The following is a 17,444-nucleotide window of genomic DNA, read 5'->3' on the forward strand; positions in this document are numbered from 1 at the left end:
TCTGTAAAAGGGGATATTCTACCAATCCTATGGTACCTGGTATTATAGTAATCACAGAGAGCTCAAAAAAGATGTCTTTGTATATCACAGTTTGAAGACATTATCAAATAAAACTAGATTGCTAGATAAGAGCAATCATAATAGCAAGTATTAATAATAGCTAGCATTTACTGAATGCCTGCTTGTGGCAGATGCTGAATTATTTTATTTACTCTTCACAACAGTCCTTTGTATTGAATACTCTTAGTATGCTCAGTTCACAGATGAGGGAACTGAGACTGAGTAACTGATGTGTCCAGAGTTACACATCTAAGGAAAGGCAGAGCTGAAATCAAATCCAAGTCTGATGTTACAACATGTCATCTTAGCCATTCTAAGATATTGTGACAGGGGTAGGAAAGGAAATAATATTTACAGGGAGAAGTCTGTGTGTGTGTGTGTGTGTGTGTGTGTGTATGCGTGTTACACACAAAGGAAGGAAGAGGAAGGGGTATGGTGGAGGTATGGTCTCTGTCTTCAAATTGCTAAATAGTTGTCATAGGGGAAGGAATCCCATGTTTTTTTTTCCAAATGACTCCAAATGTTATAATATTTTAGATGAACAAATTTCCGCCCATTTATACAGAATAATTGTCTAATAGCCAGAGTTGCCCAAATATGGAATCATCTGCCCTTGGAAATAATGTCTTCATTAGTTGGCTTTCTTAAGCAGAGTCTGCTGATAACTGGAAGAGGTAGTGTAGGGATTGTGTCTCACTAAGAAGAGCCATTAAGATATTTTCAAATCTTAAGAGCCAACATTTCTATAGTACATTTCAAAATGCAATAATTTCTCTGGACCACAGTAGGCTTCATGGCAGAAGTAATCCTTCAGCTGGATTTGTGCAATAGGTAGGATACTTTTGATTACAAGTACTAGAATAATAACTCTGAAGAAAAAAAAAAGTGAATTATAAGAATCAGGAGGTGTCTCAAGAAGTCCATAGGCAGAAGAAAGAATTGAAACTAGAGGCTGGAATGTCATCTGTCTTCTCTTTCCAACCAGAATTTAGGCTCCTGCCTATAGATTATATTTCTTTCTTCTTTACTTTTCTCTAGAACAGCTTTCTCTCAGTTCCTCTGTCCACTTGGCAGGTGGTACATATCCATTTGATTGTTTCTGAGCCGACATGTCAACAGATGCTGCAATCTTGAACAAAAGATAAAGCTTTCTTTTGGTTTCAATTTCAACTTTTTTGGTTATACACTTTTTTTATTGAGGTAAAGTTCATGTAATATAAAGTTAACCATTTTAAACTGTATAATTCAATGGCACTTAGTACTTACAGAGTAAAACCATCACCTCTATTTAGTTCCAAAATATTTGCATCACCCCCAAAGAAACTTTTTACCCATTAAGTATCACTCCTCATCTCCCTGACTCCAGGCCCTGGCAGTCACTAATCTGCTGTCTGTCTCTATGGATGTACCCATTCTATTTCATATAAATGGAATCATGCAATATGTGAACTTTTGTACCTAGCTTCTTTCACTTAGCAAAGGTTTTCAAGGTTCATCCATGTTGTAGCATGTATTCCTTTTTATGGCTGAATAATTTCCATTGTATAGATAAATCACTTTGGTTTTTCTACTCATCTGTTGATGGGCATTGGTCTTGTTTCCACACTTTGGCTATTGTGAATAGTGCTGCAGTTTTTGTTTGAATACCTATTTTTAATTCTTTTGAGTATATCCTAGGAGTAGAATTGCTGGGCCATATGGTAATTTTATGTTTAAATTTTTGAGGAACTGACAAACTGTTTTCCACAACAGCTGCACCATTTTACACTCTTATCCGCAATGTGTGAGGGTTCTGATTTTCTACATCCTTGCCAAAACTTATTTTCTTCTTCTTTAAAAAATATAGCCATCCTAGTTGGTGTAAAAAGGTATCTCCTTGAAGTTTTGATTCTTATTTCCCTATAATTAATGATATGGATCTCCTTTTTAATGTTCTTTTTGGCCATTTGTATATTTTCTTTGGAGAAATATCTTTCTAAGTCCATTGCCCATTTAAAAAATCTGTGTGTTTATCTTTTTCTTATTGAGTTATAACAGTTCTTTGTATATTCTGATAATTGTCCCTTATAGTTGAATCCCAACTCTGGCATTTGCCTCAGGCAAGTCACTAAACTCTTGTGAACTATATTTTCTCTTTTTAAAAATATAGAGAAAGGATACACATACATTATACATGTGTGTGTAAATATACATGTATATGGAGAGAGAGAGAGAGAGAGAGAGAGAGAGAGGGAGAGAGATAGAAGGGATCTCTTCTCTCTGTATATATCTCTTCTCTAAATATACCATTCGTGTATATATATCTTACTCTCTATCTCGAGCTCTGTCTATCTATCTATCTATCTATCTATCTATCTATCTATCTATCTATCTATCTATACCTAGGAGCGATGTTTCAGTTTTTGCTAGTTCATTATTTGCAGTGACTTTTAGAATGTAAGTACCACAAATAACAAGAATAGACTGCATGATTTACAAATATTTTCTCCCATTTGTTATGTTGTCTTTTCACTTTCTTAATAGTATCATTTGTTGACCTAAAATAAATAGACTGTCAGATATTTCTCCAGCAAAAACGGATTCATTTGGGATCAGAAAGAATTGCAATTTGGGGTCTGCAACCAGAGCCACTGCAAGTCCCTACAGAGCAAGGGAAAAAGAATTCTTTTAAGGAAAGAAGTTGGGAGGGCTATAGTAAACAAAAAGTTTATAGCTTTTCATTGGCTGAGTCCTTGCCAGGAAAAAAGACCTTCTAGCAGGGCTTTTGTTGCAGGGCATGAGAGCTCCCTGTTCTGGTCTCCTATTTAATTGATTTTTTTGTTTATTAATTTGTTTTTACATTTCCCGTTTTGATCAAGATCTTTCTCTGAAGCATCACTGATCAAGAGACAGGTTTTACATTTTTAGTCGCTTTTTCTCTCTCATGCCAAGAAGGACCTTTCTTAGGCATAGTATCTCATGTTGGTGCACAGATTGGAAACCTATTGAGGTCACATATGACTAACTAGGAAGGGTAGGAGGGAGAACTCTCAGTAAAAACTCTCTACTTTTTATCTAAAGTCCATATGTTATCAAGATCATAGATAATGGAGATCATCTAAAGCATTAGGTCATCATCAAAGGTTTGGTGACAAATTTCCAACAGGCCTGGTCTGGATATCCTGGGAAAGTGGTCTCATCAAATGTTGTCTGCTTCAATTCAAGGAAATCTTTACTTTCAGGTTGCCGGATGACATGCAAATCTAGTCAGGCTTCAGTGCTTTCTTAAGGTGTGAATCCAAGAGTCTATTCCCCGGAATTTGGAGGCATGAGGGTTGTTAGCAGGACTTGATAAGGGCCTTTCCAGTGAGGTTGAAGAGAGTCTTTCTGGAGATGTTTTTTCCAATAGGTGAAATCTCCAGGTTGCAAGGTATGATACTTAAGGTCTTTATCTCCTGAGAGTGCGCTCTGAAAAGACTGCTCTACTAGAACATGATTTTTTTTTTTTTTTTTTTTTTGCGGTACGCGGGCCTCTCACTGTCGTGGCCTCTCCCCTTGCGGAGCACAGGCTCCGGACGCGCAGGCTCAGCGGCCATGGCTCATGGACCCAGCCGCTCCGCAGCATGTGGGATCTTCCCGGACCGGAGCACAAACCCGTGTCCCCTGCATCGGCAGGTGGACTCTCAACCACTACACCACCAGGGAAGCCCGAACATGATTATTTTTAATAGAAGCAATTAGACGTTTACAATAGTGGAGTATCTCTCCTTTTATCAGTTGTAGGTCACAAGAGGCAGGGACCAAGTGCATTGGATGTCCTATGACTATCTCAAAGGGCAAGAGCTTATGAGCTCCAAAAGAGATGGATCTAGGATTTAGAAGGACCAATGGCAATGCTTTTTATCAAGGTATTTGGAGGGCCTTTACAGATTTTGCCCGCTGAGTCTTAAAAATGACATTATTGTGTTCAGCTAAACCAGAGGATTGAGGGCACAGTGGAAGTGTAAAACCGGTCAAATAATGTTGACTTGTTGAATACATGACCAGTAAAATGGGTTCCTTGAACACTATAGAGTTTAAGAGGAGTTCTTCAGGTAAGGATAATCTTTTCCAAAAGGACTTTAACTCCAGAAGAGGCAGTAGTCTATTTGCAAGGGAAGGCTTCAGTCCAGTGTGAAAGCATACAGACCATGACTAAAACATATTTATATCTGTGAGATGCAGGAAGTTGTATGAAATCCATTTGCCAGACCATGAATGGTCCATTAGGCAGTTTAGCATGTCAGGAAGCAGTACCAACATGCTTCCCTGGGTTGTACTTTGGACAAGTGGGACAAGTAAGGAAGGCACTTTTTGCGGCTTTGTTCATGTTTTCCTACCAATATTGACTCATGAATGCTATTATTTTGTCAGTAGACCAATGGTTTAATGCATGTAGAGTGGTTAGAAGTGGTAATTTTAGAGTCTCCAGCAGGACTGAATTGTTATTTGGCCCAAACCAGAGCTTTTTCTTTGTATCAAACCAAAAGTTGTTGAAATTCCAATCTTGGTTTTTTCTTTTCTGAGGCCAGTTGTTGGGTTTCTCTAGTCAATTTTTCTAAGTTATCTTTTGGGGAAATATCCCTCTGGACCATTGCAGAGTTTTGGCTGTTGTTGGTCCCTTTAAGGTCAGCATTATTTCCAGAAACATCATCTAAGTGATTTCCTTTAGCTTCCAGAGATCCAAATTTAGAATGCCTTGGAATCTTCATAATAGCAAAAGTGGCAGGTAAAAGTATTGTATCTAAAAATTCTTGAACATAGCGGCCATTTAAAATTTTATTTCTGTTGGAAGTAAGGAAGCCATATTGTTCTCACAGCATTCAAAAACCATGTGCTTCTCCAAAAGCATATCTACTGTAAGTAAAATATTGGCAATTTTGCCCTTACCTAAAGTGAAAGGCCATGTAAAAGCATATAATTCAACCTGTTGGGCTGAAGTAGCCATAGGTAAAGATGCTGTCTCAAGAATATCAAAAGGAGTGGCAATAGCATATTAATTATCATTGTCATGTCTTTAAATAACAAGCATCAGTAAATCTCGAGAAGTCAGTGTTACCAAAAGGTATTTCCTGCAGGTCATCATTAGGAGTAAGGAAGTGATCCATCAGCATTAAGCAGTTGTGAGGGACATTATTGGTGACAGAGGGGAGAAGAGTAGCAGGATCAATGTTATTATTAAAAGAGTTATGTGAGCATCAGTTTGAAAAAAGGACTTCATAGGAGGTGAGGTGACTGGTTATGAAATATTGAGTGTAATGGGAGTTTAGGAGCCTTCTACTGCATGAGGTACAAAAATGGTTAAAGGAGATCACACAAAGATTTTCTCAGTGGTCTTAACCAAAAGGGCAGTGGCAGTGATGGCTCTAGGGCAAGGGGGTTATCCCCATCCCACAGGGTCCAGTTGTTTATTATGGGTCGATAGTGGTCCCCATGCTTTTTTGTTTTTTTTTTTTTACATCTTTATTGGAGTATAATTGCTTTACAATGGTGTGTTAGTTTCTGCTTTATAATAAAGTGAATCAGTTATATGTATACATATGTTCCCATATCTCTTCCCTCTTGCGTCTCCCTCCCTCCCACCCTCCCTATCCCACCCCTCCAGGCGGGCACAAAGCACCGAGCTGATCTCCCTGTGCTATGCGGCTGCTTCCCACTAGCTATCTACCTTACGTCTGGTAGTGTATATATGTCCATGCCTCTCTCTTGCTTTGTCACAGCTTACCCTTCCCCCTCCCCATATCCTCAAGTCCATTTTCTGGTAGGTGTGTGTCTTTATTCCTGTCTTACCCCTAGGTTCTTCATGACATTTTTTTCCCCTTAAATTCCATATATATGTGTTAGCATACGGTATTTGTCTTTCTCGTTCTGACTTACTTCACTCTGTATGACACACTCTAGGTCCATCCACCTCATTACAAAGAGCTCAATTTCGGTTCTCTTTATGGCTGAGTAATATTCCATTGTATATATGTGCCACACCTTCTTTATCGATTCATCCGATGATGGACATTTAGGTTGTTTCCATCTCCAGGCTATTGTAAATAGAGGTGCCATGAACATTTTGGTACATGACTCTTTGAATTATGGTTTTCTCAGGGTATATGCCCAGTAGTGGGATTGCTGGGTCATATGGTAGTTCTATTTGTAGTTTTTTAAGGAACCTCCATACTGTTCTCCATAGTGGCTGTACCAATTCACATTCCCACCAGCAGTGCAACAGTGTTCCCTTTTCTCCACACCCTCTCCAGCATTTATTGTTTCTAGATTTTTTGATGATGGCCATTCTGACTGGTGTGAGATGATATCTCATTGTAGTTTTGATTTGCATTTCTCTAATGATTAATGATGTTGAGCATTCTTTCATGTGTTTGTTGGCAGTCTGTATATCTTCTTTGGAGAAATGTCTATTTAGGTCTTCTGCCCATTTTTGGATTGGGTTGTTTATTTTTTTGTTATTGAGCTGCATGAGCTGCCTGTAAATTTTAGAGATTAATCCTTTGTCAGTTGATTCATTTGCAAATATTTTCTCCCATTCTGAGGGCTGTCTTTTGGTCTTGTTTATGGTTTCCTTTGCTGTGCAAAAGCTTTGAAGTTTCATTAGGTCCCATTTGTTTATTTTTGTTTTTATCTCCATTACTCTAGGAGATGGGTCAAGAAGGATCTTGCTGTGATTTATGTCATAGAGTGTTCTGCCTATGTTTTCCTCTAAGAGTTTGATAGTTTCTGGCCTTACATTTAGGTCTTTAATCCATTTTGAGCTTATTTTTGTGTATGGTGTTAGGGAGTGATCTAATCTCATACTTTTACATGTACCTATCCAATTTTCCCAGCACCACTTATTGAAGAGGCTGTCCTTTCTCCACTGTATATTCCTGCCACCTTTATCAAAGATAAGGTGACCATATGTGCATGGGTTTATCTCTGGGCTTTCTATCCTATTCCATTGATCTATCTTTCTGTTTTTGTGCCAGTACCATACTGTCTTGATTACTGTAGCTTTGTAGTATAGTCTGAAGTCAGGCAGCCTGATTCCTCCAGCTCCATTTTTTGTTCTCAAGATTGCTTTGGCTATTCGGGGTCTTTTGTGTTTCCATACAAATTGTGAAATTTTTTGTTCTAGTTCTGTGAAAAATGCCAGTGGTAGTTTGATAGGGATTGCATTGAATCTATAGATTGCTTTGGGGAGTAGAGTCATTTTCACAATGTTGATTCTTCCAATCCAAGAACATGGTATATCTCTCCATCTGTTTGTATCATCTTTAATTTCTTTCATCAGTGTCTTATAATTTTCTGCATACAGGTCTTTTGTCTCCTTAGGTAGGTTTATTCCTAGATATTTTATTCTTTTTGTTGCAATGGTAAATGGGAGTGTTTTCTTGATTGCACTCTCAGATTTTTCATCATTAGTGTATAGGAATGCCACAGATTTCTGTGCATTAATTTTGTATCCTGCTACTTTACCAAATTCATTGATTAGCTCTAGTAGTTTTCTGGTAGAGTCTTTAGGATTCTCTATGTATAGTATCATGTCATCTGCAAACAGTGACAGCTTTACTTCTTCTTTTCCAATTTGGATTCCTTTTATTTCCTTTTCTTCTCTGATTGCTGTGGCTAAAACTTCCAGAACTATGTTGAATAAGAGTGGTGAGAGTGGCAAACCTTGTCTTGTTCCTGATCTTAGTGGAAAGGCTTTCAGTTTTTCACCATTGAGGATGATGTTGGTTGTGGGTTTGTCATATATGGCCTTTATTATATTGAGGAAAGTTCCCTCTATGCCTACTTTCTGCAGGGTTTTTTATCATAAATGGGTGTTGAATTTTGTCAAAAGCTTTCTCTGCATCTATTGAGATGATCATATGGTTTTTCTCCTTCAATTTGTTAATATGGTGTATCACGTTGATTGGTTTGCGTATATTGAAGAATCCTTGCATTCCGGGAATAAACCCCACTTGATCATGGTGTATGATCCTTTTAATGTGCTGTTGAATTCTGTTTGCTAGTATTTTGTTGTGGATTTTTGCATCTATGTTCATCAGTGATATTGGCCTGTAGTTTTCTTTCTTTGTGACATCCTTGTCTGGTATTGGTATCAAGGTGATGATGGCCTCGTAGAATGAGTTTGGGAGTGTTCCTCCATCTGCTATATTTTGGAAGAGTTTGAGAAGGATAGGTGTTAGCCCTTCTCTAAATGCTTTATAGAATTCGCCTGTGAAGCCTTCTGGCCCTGGGCTTTTGTTTGTTGGAAGATTTTTAATAACAGTTTCAATTTCAGTGCTTGTGATTGGTCTGTTCATATTTCCTATTTCTTCCTGGTTCAGTCTCGGCAGGTTGTGCATTTCTAAGAACTTGTCCATATCTTCCAGGTTGTCCATTTTATTGGCATAGAGTTGCTTGTAGTAATCTCTCATGATCTTTTTTATTTCTGCAGTGTCAGGTGTTACTTCTCCTTTTTCATTTCTAATTCTATTGATTTGAGACTTCTCCCTTTTTTTCTTGATGAGTCTGGCTAATGATTTATCAATTTTGTTTAATTCTCAAAGAACCAGCTTTTAGTTTTATTGATCTTTGCTATCGTTGCCTTCATTTCTTTTTCATTTATTGCTGATCTGATTTTTATGATTTCTTTCCTGCTGCTAACTTTGGGGTTGTTTTGTTCTTCTTTCTGTAATTGCTTTAGGTGCAAGGTTAGGTTGTTTATTCAAGATGTTTCCTGTTTCTTAAGGTAGGATTGTATTGCTATAAACTTCCCTTTTAGAACTGCTTTTGCTGCATCCCATAGGTTTTGGGTTGTGGTGTCTCCATTGTCATTTGTTTCTAGGTATTTTTTAATATCCTCTTTGATTTCTTCAGTGATCACTTCGTTATTAAGTAGTGTATTGTTTAGCCTCCATGTGTTTGTAGTTTTTACAAATCTTTTCTTGTTATTGATATCTAGTCTCATAGCATTGTGGTCGGAAAAGATACTTGATACGATTTCAATTTTCTTAAATTTACCAGGGCTTGATTTGTGACCCAAGATATGATCTATCCTGGAGAATGTTCCATGAGCACTTGAGAAAAATGTGTATTCTGTTTTTTTGGATGGAATGTCCTATAAATATCAATTAAGTCCATCTTGTTTAATGTATCATTTAAAGCTTGTGTTTCCTTATTTATTTTCATTTTGGATGATCTGTCCATTGGTGAAAGTGGGGTGTTAAAGTCCCCTACTATGAATGTGTTACTGTCGATTTCCCCTTTTATGTCTGTTAGTATTTGCCTTATGTATTGAGGTGCTCCTATGTTGGGTGCATAAATATTTACCATTGTTATATCTTCTTCTTGGATCGATCCCTTGATCATTATGTAGTGTCCTTCTTTGTCTCTTCTAATAGTCTTTATTTTAAAGTCTATTTTGTCTGATATGAGAATTGCTACTCCAGCTTTCTTTTGGTTTCCATTTGCATGGAATATCTTTTTCCATCCCCTTACTTTCAGTCTGTATGTGTCTCTAGGTCTGAAGTGGGTCTCTTGTAGACAGCATATATATGGGTCTTGTTTTGTATCCATTCAGCCAATATGTGTCTTTTGGTGGGAGCATTTAGTCCATTTACATTTAATGGAGTTATCGATATGTATGTTCCTCTTCCCATTTTCTTAATTGTTTTGTGTTTGTTATTATAGGTCTTTTCCTTCTTTTTTGTTTCTTGCCTAGAGAAGTTCCTTTAGCATTTGTTGTAAAGCTGGTTTGGTGGTGCTGAACTCTCTCAGCTTTTGCTTGTCTGTAAAGGTTTTAATTTCTCCATCAAACCTGAATGAGATCCTTGCTGGGTAGACTAATCTTGGTTGCAGGTTTTCTCCTTCATCACTTTCAGTATGTCCTGCCACTCCCTTCTGGCTTGTAGAGTTTCTGCTGAGAGATCAGCTGTTAACCTTATGGGGATTCCCTTGTGTGTTATTTGTTGTTTTTCCCTTGCTGCTTTTAATATGCTTTCTTTGTATTTAGTTTTTGACAGTTTGATTAATATGTGTCTTGGCGTATTTCTCCTTGAATTTATCCTGTATGGGACTCTCTGTGCTTCCTGGACTTGATTAACGATTTCCTTTCCCATATTATTAGAGAAGTTTTCAACTATAATCTCTTCAAATATTTTCTCAGTCCCTTTCTTTTTCTCTTCTTCTGGAACCCCTATAATTCAAATGTTGGTGCATTTAATGTCGTCCCAGAGGTCTCTGAGACTGTCCTCAGTTCTTTTCATTCTTTTTTCTTTATTCTGCTCTGCAGTAGTTATTTCCACTATTTTATCTTCCAGGTCACTTATCCGTTCTTCTGCCTCAGTTTTTCTGCTATTGATCCCTTCTAGAGTATTTTTAATTTCTTTTATTGTGTTGTTCTTCGTTGCCTGTTTCATCTTTAGTTCTTCTAGGTCCTTGTTAAGTGTTTCTTGCATTTTATCTATTCTATTTCCAAGATTTTGGATCATCTTTACTATCATTATTCTGAATTCTTTTTCAGGTAGGCTGCCTATTTCCTCTTCATTTGTTATGTCTGGTGTTTTTTTATCTTGCTCCTTCATCTGCTGTGTGTTTCTCTGCCTTCTCATTTTGCTTATCTTACTGTGTTTGTGGTCTCCTTTTCACAGGCTGCAGGTTCGTAGTTCCTGTTGTTTTTGGTGTCTGTCCCCAGTGGCTAAGGTTGGTTCAGTGGGTTATGTAGGCTTCCTGGTGGAGGGGACTAGTGTCTGTGTTCTGGTGGATGAGGCTGGATCTTTTTTTCTGGTGGGCAGGTCCACGTCTGGTGGTGTGTTTTGGGGTGTCTGTGGCCTTATTATGACTTTAGGCAGCGTCTCTGCTAATGGGTGGTGTTGTGTTCCTGTTTTGCTAGTTGTTTGGTATAGGGTGTCCAGCACTGTAGCTTGCTGCTTGTTGAGTGAAATTGGTGCTGGTGTTGAGATCTCTGGGAGATTTTCACCATTTGATATTATTTGGAGCTGGGAGGTCTCTTGTGGACCAGTATCCTGAAGTTGGCTCTCCCACCTCAGAGGCACAGCACTGACTCCTGCCTGGAGCACCAAGAACCTTTCATCCACATGGCTCAGAATAAAAGGGAGAAAAAAGAAAGGAAAGGAAAGGAAAGGAAAGGAAAGGAAAGGAAAGGAAAGTAAAGAAAGAAAGAAAGAAAGAAAGAAAGAAAGAAAGAAAGAAAGAGGAAGGAAGGAAGGAAGGAAAGAAAGAAAGAAAGGAAGGAAGAGGATAAAGTAAAATAAAATAAAGTAAGATAAATTAAAATAAATTTATTAAAATTAAAAATTATTATTATGAAAAAAAAAATTTCTTTAAAGAAAACAAAACGGACAGATAGAACCCTAGGACAAATGGTGGAAGCAAAGCTATACAGACAGAATCTCACACAGAAGCATACACATACACACTCACAAAAATAGGAAAAGGGGAAAAAATCAATCTTGCTCTCAAAGTCCACCTCCTCAATTTGGGATGATTCGTTGTCTATTCATGTATTCCACAGATGCAGGGTACATCAAGTTGATTGTGGAGCTTTAATCCACTGCTTCTGAGGCTGCTGGGAGAGATTTCCCTTTCTCTGCTTTGTTCTCACAGCTCCAGGATTTCAGTTTTGGATTTGGCCCCACCTCTGCGTGTAGGTCGCCCGAGGGCGTCTGTTCTTCGCTCAGACAGGACGGGGTTAAAGGAGCAGCTGCTTCGGGGGCTCTGGCTCACTCAGGCCGGGGGGAGGGAGGGGTGCGGATGCGGGGCAAGCCTGCAGCAGCAGAGGCCGGCGTGATGTTGCACCAGCCTGAGGCGCAATGTGCGTTCTCCCGTGGAAGTTGTCCCTGGATCCCGAGACCCTGGCAGTGGCAGGCTGCACAGGCTCCCTGGAAGGGGGATGTGGATAGTGACCTGTGCTCGCACACAGGCTTCTTGGTGGCGGCAGCAGCAGCCTTAGCGTCCCATGCCCGTCTCTGGGGTCCGCGCTTTTAGCCGCGGCTCGCGCCCGTCTCTGGCGCTCCTTTAAGCAGCGCTCTTAATCCCCTCTCCTCGGGCCCCAGGAAACAAAGAGGGAAGAAAAAGTCTCTCGCCTCTTCGGCAGGTCCAGACTTTTCCCCGGACTCCCTCCCGGCTAGCCGTGGTGCACTAACCCCCTGCAGGCTGTGTTCACGCCGCCAACCCCAGTCCTCTCCCTGCGCTCCCCCCGCGGCTCCGAAGCTCCCCCCCTCCGCCACCTGCATTCTCCGCCCTCGAAGGGGCTTCCTAGTGTGTGGAAACCTTTCCTCCTTCACAGCTCCCTCCCACTGGTGCCGGTCCCATCCCTATTCTTTTGTCTCTGTTTATTTTTTTTTCTTTTGCCCTACCCAGGTATGCGGGGGAGTTTCTTGCCTTTCGGGAGGTCTGAGGTCTTCTGCCAGCATTCGGTGGGTGTTCTGTAGGAGTTGTTCCACGTGTAGATGTATTTCTGGTGTATCTGGCGCAAGGTGGCCATCCGTGGTTTCACATCAACAGGATCTCAGGCACAAACCTTGTTTTTCCATTTTGTCTTTGGTCCCCGTGTTTTTGATGAGTATCCCAAGGGCATTCCAATTCTTTTTATTTATATACAAAAAGGAAAAAGGTAATCTGATAATTGGCATGCTCAAGGGCAGGTGGGTTCACCAAACTCTTCTTTAAAGCCTTAAAGGTGATGTCACAGGTTCTTTCCATAAAATTGTGTTGGCATTGTTATTCTTTAGTAAAACTCACAGAGGTTTGGCCATAAGAGAGAAATTTGGAATCCAGTTCCAGCAATAACCAACGAGCCTGAGAAAACTTCACAGTTGGTGCTTAGTTTGGGGGTTTGGGAGACTTAGGACACCATGCTATCTGGATCTAGGTGAAGTCCTTGTTCTGATAGCAGATGCCATAAATAAAAAACCTAGGTTTGGGCAAACTGCAGCTATTCCTTGGTGATATGTCCTTTTAAGGCTAAAAGCTTTACAAAGTGGATACAGTCTCTGTGAGAAGGCTTGAGAATGAGAGTGAAGAAGTAAATCATCCACATTTGCAAAAAGTAGAACCTCTAGGGAACTTTATTTCATCCAGATCAGCCTTTAGGATTTGTGAGAAATAAGGACTCTCAGTAAAACCCTGAGGTGTTACTGTCCAGGTGAATTGTTTTTCTTCCCAAGTGAAGGCAAAAAGGTACTGGCTACCTTCAACAACTAGAATACTAAAGAATGCACTGCATACATCAATTATAGTAAGGAATTTTCTTCCAGTGGGAATGGATGTTAATAACATATGAAGGTTAGGAACAACAGGGTATCGAGGGATAACAATGATGTTTATAGCTCAGAGGTCCTGAACAAACCTGCACTCTTGGCCCTTAGGTTTTCTCACTGTTGTGGGAGTATTACAGGGACTAGTACCAAGGATAATGAGGTCTTGAGCCTTACAGTCTTCTACTATGGGCTTTGTGCTTTGAAGGGCTTCTTAACTCATAGGGCATTGATTCATTCGGGGGAGAGCTTTTGAGGGATCTATCTGAATCTTGATGGGAGATGTGCTATGAATTTTGCCAATATCAGTTGGAGATTTTGCCCATAAGAAAGGTAGTTGTTGATTCAATAGAGACACGTAGTCAGTGTTTCCAGAATGAGCTCTAGTACAGTCAGAAATGGAGAAAATAAAGATGTGAAAGCATCATTTAATTCATCTGGTTGGCTGCTTTGATTTTTTACTGTCAAATTCTAGATTTATTTTCCCTGTTTGGGAGAAAGAAATTCCAGCATGATATTTCTCTAAGAAGTCTTTGCCTATAAATGGATAAGGGCAGCAGGACTAAAGAGAGAAGGGTATGTATCTCTCAAGGGACCTAAACAAAAGACAACAGGTTCATGGACAGGAACCTCTTAAGGTTCATTAGAGATCCTCTGCATTTGAGTTATTTTAGTACTCCAAGGCAGGGGCTGCTTTATTTTAGTGGGGTTGAGCACCAAGAGTGTGGCTTTGGTGTCAATTAGAACTGGAAGAGATTCATCCCTAATCTGGAAAAATGTTTCTCCAAGCTGATGAATAGAAGGGAATGGGGAAAGCCCTGTCATTTAAAACTGGGAGGATGTTAGAAAGGCTGAAGGCACCTGAAGTGCTTAAACTTGTAACAATTTTTTTTCCATTGTTCTGGCTCTTTGCAACAATAGCAGAAAACAAGAGGGTTTTGATATTTTTTAGGGACCTTCATTTGCTGAAGTTGAAGATTAAGAATTTTATCTGTCCTGATGGATGCATAAAGAAGGTGTGGTATATATATACACACACGCATATATAATATATATACACATACAATATGTATATATAATTTATAATATAATATATGTAATAATACATATAATATATATAATATATATAATGAAATACTACTCAGCCACAAAAAAGAATGAAATACTGTCATTTGCAGCAACATGGATGAACCTGGAGATTATCATACTAAGTGAAGTAAGTCAGACAGAGAAAGACAAATACCATATGATATCACTTATATGTGGAATCCAAAATATGATACGAACAACTTATTTACGAAACAGAAACAGACTCACAGACATAGAGAGCAAACTTATGGTTACCAAAGGGGAAAAGGGGGGATAAATTAGGAGTTTGGGTTTAGTAGATATAAACTACTCTATATAAATAGGTAAACAACAAGGTCCTACCGTATAGCACAGGGAACTATGTTTGATAACTTGTAATAACCTATAATGAAAAGAATATATATACACATATATGTATAACTTAATCACTTTGCTCTATGCTAGAAACTGACACAACATTGTAAATCAGCTATACTTCAATTAAAAAAAAAATCCTAAAAAGAAAATAGAGAATTTTAGCTGTCTTCCTTTGAGGTGATTCATCCACAGTGAGAGAGAGCTGGTTTGTCAGATTAACTAAATCTGGAGTGGACATAGTTTCCCATTCCATCCTGGTTCTTTTTACTAGAAGCTCAAGGTCCTTGTTCAGCCCATGAATAACCCATTTTGACATAAAGTTAAAAGCTACCTGGGTGCATGACTCTTTTTGGATTATGGTTTTCTCAGGGTATATTGCCCAGTAGTGGGATTGCTGGGTCATATGGTAGTTCTATTTGTAGTTTTTTAAGGAACCTCCATACTGTTCTCCACAGTGGCTGTATCAATTTACATTCCCACCAACAGTGCAAGAGTGTTCCCTTTTCTCCACACCCCCCCCAGCATTTATTGTGTCTAGATTTTTTGATGATGGCATTCTGACTGGTGTGAGATGATATCTCATTGTAGTTTTGATTTGCATTTCTCTAATGATTAATGAAGTTGAGCATTCTTTCATGTGTTTGTTGGCAGTCTGTATATCTTCTTTGGAGAAATGTCTAGTTAGGTCTTCTGCCCATTTTTGGATTGGGTTGTTTGTTTTTTTGTTATTGAGCTGCATGAGCTGCTCATTGCAGCTCTATTTACAATAGCCCGGAGATGGAAGCAACCTAAATGTCCATCATCGGATGAATGGATAAAGAAGATGTGCCACATATATACAATGGAATATTACTCAGCCATAAAAAGAAATTTGTAATGAGATGGATAGACCTAGAGTTTGTCATACAGAGTGAAGTAAGTCAGATGAAAGAGAAAGACAAATACCGTATGCTAACACATATATATGGAATTTAAGGGAAAAAAATGTCATGAAGAACCTAGGGGTAAGACAGGAATAAAGACACACACCTACCAGAAAATGGACTTGAGGATATGGGGAGGGGGAAGGGTAAGCTGTGACAAAGCAAGAGAGAGGCATGGACATATATACACTACCAAACGTAAGGTAGATAGCTAGTGGGAAGCAGCCACATAGCACAGGGAGATCAGCTCCATGCTTTGTGACCACCTAGAGGGGTGGGACAGGGAGGGTGGGAGGGAGGGAGACTCAAGAGGGAGGAGATATGGGAACATATGTATATGTATAACTGATTCACTTTGTTATAAAGCAGAAACTAACACACCATTGTAAAGCAATTATACTCTAATAAAGATGTAAAAAAAATAAAATAAAATAAAAGTCATCACCAAACTCAAAAAAAATAAAAATAAAAAAAATAAAAGCTATCTGGGTGGAATCAACATCTGAAGGAAGACCAGAATTTTCTTTAAAAATAATCTGAAGTTGATTGTAATAGTCACGACAAGATTCATCAGAATTTATGTGCAAGCCTGAATTTTGTACCAATCAGTAGGCTTTGGAAACGCCCTAAAAATTACTGGATGAAGTCTCCCACCCATTGCCTGAGCCTAATCGTACAATAAGTTAGCAGGCTTGTCTCCCAGTTGTAATTTTAGAGACTTTTCAGAATGTTCCCAATTAGTGATTTTCATCCAATGCTGGCTGGCCTTCATTGACAAGCATATGAACTAGCTGAAACTAGGTTGATAGGTCTGAATGACTGCATTAAATTCCTCAGCAAATCGGCGAGGATCTTCAGTGGCTTTGGGAAGATCTTTGACTGTGGCTCACAATTAGCTTTAGTCCAGGAAATATAAGAAATTAAGGGTTAGTCTCTGGATCCTCAGAAAGCTTAATTTTAAAGGGACACATTCTGATAAGTTCAGAGGCAAAGGAAGTGAGGTCAGTTTCTGAGAAAAAAGGAAGTTCAGTGAGAGAATTCGTTGGGGGAACTGAGGGTATAGGGCTGTAGGTGGCCTAGAAAGAAAGGAGGAGGATGGCGCCAGAGGCAGGGCTTGGGCACAAGGAATGGAGGGAGAGACACGACGGCCCTGGAGAAAGAACCAGGGGTGAAGGAGCCAAGGAGGAAGGGCCTGTGGCTTTTGGGGCCATTTTCACTTTCTTTAATCCTTTCTTTGCGTCAGTTAATCTTAAAATCTTATTTTGCAGAAAGGCAATTTTAGCCTCCTGATAAAGTTGGGAATCCTCAAAATACAAATTGAAATAGACATTCTTTTTAGTTTGAGACATTTTAGAGCTATGGTAGTCCAGTTTATTTTTAAGAAGAGTAAGTTTGGGGATTTCAAAATTCCTCTTAATGGTCACTGATATTCTAAATTGCCTTTGGTTATGTTGGCTTCTTTAGTTGGAAACGCACTTGAGGAAAGACTTTATTATTTTCTTTTATTATTTATTATTATTCTGAAAATTATTTCAGAATAATTTTCAAACCACCTAAACAGTTTTCAGCTCAAACAGCTTACAGCTCAAACAGCTCAAATATCTCTAACAACCTGTAGGCCTAATACCAGCCATTTCTAAGAGAACAGTCTGGTCCTAGAGGAACCTAGCTGAAGCCTTCTCCACTCAGTTCCCATAGAACAGCCCTCATTCCAAAAAAAAAAAAAAAAAAAAAAAAGGACAAA

The sequence above is a fragment of the Lipotes vexillifer genome, unplaced genomic scaffold (assembly GCF_000442215.2).
Source record: "Lipotes vexillifer unplaced genomic scaffold, Lipotes_vexillifer_v1.1 scaffold1599, whole genome shotgun sequence".
Lineage (NCBI taxonomy): Eukaryota > Metazoa > Chordata > Mammalia > Artiodactyla > Lipotidae > Lipotes > Lipotes vexillifer.